Raw genomic sequence first — 5,487 nt, 5'->3', positions numbered from 1 at the left:
TCTTGAGTTGATGGTGTTACATTTAATCAGAGACATACATACAGAGATGCGAAGCGAGGGCCGCTCGCGTGAACTCTTAGGCTACGCGGGCCGCGCTCGGTCAGCGTGACCTCGCGCCATCCCGTACTAAGTTGTTGTTCGCTTGCTCTCTGACACCGATTTGAAGTGCTTTTCTGTCATATTTCTTTGGATATATCCAGCTTCAGACGAGAGATATCAGTGTACGGTAAACTTGATTCATATTCTGTAGCTTCAATAGTGTGCACACGAATGCATTTGAGAGGATTGGCTTCCCGAAGTGAGTCAAAAACGGTTCCTTCGGTTCTTGCGGCCATTGTTTCTAAGTCCATTGTGCGTGGAGGCAATGTTTGGGAGCTAATATTTTCTTTTGTGCGAAACTTTGCTTTCCCTTGACTGGCAAATGCATTACTGGTGTATACATTAATCTGTTTGTATAATTTTTGACGCGCTGTAATTAAATTTGATGCTTATAAGTCTCACTCAAGTGGTTCTCGCACATACACTGGCGTGTGGATAAAAAGTTTTTAAGGAGAAATGAGCGAAATTGCTTACTTTAGGATTCATCTTCTAATCACCAAATAATGCAATAGTCTTCTTCTTGTGATTTTCTGTTTCTCTTGAGTGCAAATAATCAACATTTTGCATGTTTTATTATCTATGATTTTCTATGAAACAGTTATAACTCTTTAAAAACACAACAATTGCCAGCTTGGCGCCAGTCATGGGAGGATTACTTGCCCCTGTCGTAGGCGAAGAGTACGCGAACAATTGCCAGCTTTGCGCTAGTGGGAGGATTACTTGCCCCTGCCGTAGGCGAGGATAACGCAAGCGGGAAGACAGCGCTTCGCATCTCTTCTATCTATGTCTCTGATGTAATAGTCCTTATGATCTGTGACTGAGTATGAAAGTTGGTGTGTGTGCGTGGATACATTTACCAAAACCTACATTCACTCTCAACGTTGCATTCACGTCGAAATCAAACCAAACCACAACCACAACCAAAAATTCACGTTGTGTCGACGTGTAATTCACGTCAATGTTATCACGAAAAATGCACCAAAACTCAACGTTTACGTTGTGTCAACGTAGAATTCACGTAATTCTTGACCTAAAATTTGACCTAAAATGTACGTTCCATTCACGTGGACATTACGTAAAAATGCAACGCAATTTCAACCAAACCACAACCACAACCAAAAATTCACGTTGTGACAACGTAGAATTCACGTAATGTTTTTACAAACAATCCACCTCCACCAATATTTCACGTTGCATTCACGTTGGTGTCACGTAAAATGCAACGTTGTTTTCCAACGTTATTCCCGCGTGATTTCGTCCATACAAATCTACGTAAAAAAACGTTGAAACGCAACGTAAACCCAACGTAGGCCAACGTGAATATAACGTGAATACAACGTAAAATTGTTTGCTGGGATAGCCGCTCTGCAACTGGCTGACGCCGTGGCCAACGGAGGAGCTGGCGTGTATGCATCCTTTCCTGAGGGGCACACCACTACCACTAACATTCCCACTGGAAAGCACTGCTCCAACTACAGAGCAGAAATCCAAGCCCTCGTGCAGGCTGCTCCATTTTTCAGGACTCCTCTACCGAATTTCTTTATGCGGTCTTCCTCACAGATGCACTCTCAGTTCATGGAGGCCCTCGCAGGGGGAAAACTTCCACACCTCATGGAGAAACTCCACAACGTCGAACAACAAAGGCGAGTGGTACTGCAGTGGTTACCTGCCCACTGCGGGATCCCCGGAAATGAGAGGGCAGACAAGCTCGCCAAACTCGGAGCACATGGAGACCAAACAGACAACCCTGTCAGTGTCATGGAGCAGAAAACCCTTATCAAGGCAGTGTTTAGGCCCCAGAAACGGAAGGATGATTATCATCTCCTCACGCGACATAAACAAGTCGTGCTGATGCGACTCCGCACTGGGCATAACCGCATAAATGCACACATGTCCCAAAAGATAAAGCTAGTCCCCTCCCCTACGTGCAGCTGTGGACTAGATGACCAGACCACTGAACACATCCTCCAACGATGCACCATCCTTGGAGAGTCTGAGAAAAAACGTGTGGCCAACTGCAGTCTCTTTTCACTGCAAGCTGTACGGAGGAAAGGAAGACCTGGAGAAGACGGCATCATTCGTCCTGCTGTCCGGGCTGACAATATAACTAGTGTGATCGACAAAAAGAAGAAGTACCCCAACTAAAACATTCATTCTCGTGTCATTTCATTCAAACTTTATATGCCATTAAAGGCCTTTTACTTGACAATCAGGCACATTTTTCGGATCAAAGATTTCTGTTATAGGTATTACGTGACCGCCGCCGAAGTAAGGGTGTCAGTATGGTCTAAGGGAAATAACCAATGTCTTGCTAATGAGATTGCTAATGGGATACCATCGAACACGTGAGTTGTGAGTTCGATAAAGGGTACCCCCAAAATCGACCCAACAAAAACGTAAGGTACCAATGAAAAAATCGACACAAATTCAGAATAAGCAAAACTTGGCAACTTGGACATACGAGGAAAACACCAAATCAATCATCTATCTGTAGTGGTGTAGTGTAGTGTGTAGGTGGAACTCTCACACACGCATACAACACGTACTAACACAGCTAGTGTGTTTCAGGAAACTCTAAATGTTCTTTTCTTTGGAGGTATCGTACATTGCTTACATGAATAATCGTGCAGCCATCGTGTCTGTCTTATTACCGGGTCTGCCTTAATACCGGAATCTAGTAGAACTACATTATCACTGGCTTACAACTATGAGGTACAGAAACCAGTTTCAGATTGAGGACACTACACTATCCAGGACAGGTTGTTTTGCTTTGCTATCTTGCGTATCTCTTGTGTCATGTCATTTCTACTGATGCAGGTGTGGAACGCAAGAGTTGTAGAAAACTTGGAGGTTTTTGCGTCTATTTTGAGGGGTACCATGACAAAAAGCGCTATATTTTAATAATTGCTGAATGGATTGCTTAGAAACTTTTAGGATCTTAGGTCTACATACGCGATGTACGTCCAATAAAATTTCGCATCGTTACAAATATTTTTGAGATGATATGCAATCTTCCATAAAACGTTTTAAAACGTGTCATAGGCTTAAAGCCTTACATTCCAAAATATCATGACTTTGCATGCATACAGACAAATGAGTGTTTTAAATACTGCCGAAGTTTCATTCAAATAAAATCACTAGTTTAAGTTTGCTAATCCTGTAAACACGAACAACCTATTTTGGAGGATTGCAGTGGGACAGCGATGTCAAGTCATTTGTGACGGCAGCCTGTTTTGATAGTATAGGCACTCAGCGTCAACTGCCCTCAATAGCAAACAACCTGAACGTTTCATTTTTTTCTCATAATTATGTTTTTATGGCTAGCAAATTTCTGTCAGTAGTTTTACTCAAATGAAACTTTGGCAGTTGTTGTAACAACCATTTGTCTGTATGCGTGCAAAGTCATGAAGTTTTGGAATGTAAATTCACAAAACTGTGAGGGGTTTACAAACATGTTCCAGAAGAGTGCATAACATCTGAGTACAAACCTGAAGTGCTCCAAAATGTTACCCACGGTAAGTCTTATATGTAGACTTCAGATCCTGAAAGTTTTGAAGCAATCCATTTAGAAAATACTGAAATACAGCGCTTTTTGTCATGGTATCCCTCAAAATGGTCGCAAAAACCTTTTGTTTTCTCATGCGCTCCACACCTGCATCAGTAGAAATGACATTACACAAGAGATACACAAGATAGCAAAACAAAACAATCTGTTCTGAGTAGATTGATTTAGCTTTATCATCGCTGTAAACGTTGCCAAGTAGCGTCTATTCTGATTTGTTGTCGATTTTTTAATTGGTACCTTTTTTTTTGGGGGGGGGGGGTAACCTTACTTCGGCGGCGGTCACGTAATACCTATAACATTTTTCTTTTTTCATTTTTCATTTTTCATTACTTTATTGTCCCATCGCTGGGAAATTCGGGTCGCTTCCTCCCAGTGGAAAGCTAGCAGCAACGGAGTCACGCTACCCAGGTGTCTGCGTGTTTAGGTGTATTCAGCCACCTGCACTTATGGCAGAATGACCAAGGTCTTTTACGTGCCATTGTGATGACACGGGGGTGGGACATGGCTTCCGTCTCTGGGTCTGCACATAAAGTTGACCCGTGTCCGTCCCGGCCCGAATTCGAACCTGCGACCTTCCGATCACAAGTCCAGTGCACTACCAACTGAGCTACCGGGTCCAAAAGATGTGTCAGATTGCCAATTGAAAGGCCTTTATTGGCATATAAAATTTGAATGACGGGAATGAATGTTTTAGTTGGGTTACGAAAATGGGTGCAATAAGGTTTTTGCTTAGTTTATATCCTAACCTTGAAAAATAAAGTTCATTTCATTTCTGTTCAGTTCTCTCTCCCTTTCTCAGTTGCAATTGCTTGTGAAGACTTCAGTGGAACAGTATACCCCAAAACGTGTATCAAGTTTACATTTTAACAACTCGCGGCTTTTTCACAAGTTGAATACGCTCTTCAAGCCAATGTCTGGAGTTCTATACACGTAAAGAACCACGCTAAACGTCACTGTGATGTGTGTGGGAAGGCAACACGCCAAGCGAGCCCCGAAGGCAGCGTGCAATACGCTATAACTCTGCATGTTGACCCGTGTTAGGGCCGTTTCATGCAGTTTTCAATCATATCATATCAGCTGTCACAACTTGCTTTGACACATTTCTTAGCGTATTGAAACCGTTTGTGTTGAATCTTCATAAGAGAGCTATTCATTTCACGACTAACAGCTTAACGGTTTGGCGTCTTTCCAAATAAAATTCCAAATCAGTTTCTCACAGTGGAGTGTGCCAAAGCGTTCAAACATTCCCAAAGACACACTGACTGCATGCTAACGAAACATGTTCATGTTTTACTCAGGAAGAAACAAAATCAAACACTCTCACAATGCAACAAGGTAGCTCTCACAACAGTCGATAGGCATGTGAGCAATAATCCAGCGTGTGCCAGTGGCCACGCATCAGAAGACGTAAATCACTTTCTTTTAGATTGCCCTTAATACGATAGAGACCGAACCAGAACAATAAGTACTCTCCCCACTGATCAAATTACAATATCAACACACTTATTTGGTGATGCAAGTTTGTCAAAAGAATTAAATGAATCTGTTTTTGGTAAAGTCCAGGAATATATTATTTCAACTGGCCGACTTGGGGCAAAACGAATTTGAGTGCAGTATGCCCCATTCATTATAGATAATTTAAGTCTAAATTTAATTAAGAAGTTATAGCGATTGTTATTGGTATATGCAATTGTGATGTACTCTCTCTCTCTCTCTCTCTCTCTCTCTCTCTCTCTCTCTCTCTCTCTCTCTCTCTCTCTCTCTCTCTCTCTCTCTTTCTCTCTCGCTTACTCTCTCTCTCTCTCCCTCTCCTTTCCTCTCTC

This window comes from Littorina saxatilis, linkage group LG8 (assembly GCF_037325665.1).
Source record: "Littorina saxatilis isolate snail1 linkage group LG8, US_GU_Lsax_2.0, whole genome shotgun sequence".
NCBI lineage: Eukaryota > Metazoa > Mollusca > Gastropoda > Littorinimorpha > Littorinidae > Littorina > Littorina saxatilis.
Note: the sequence above shows the minus strand (reverse complement) of the source record.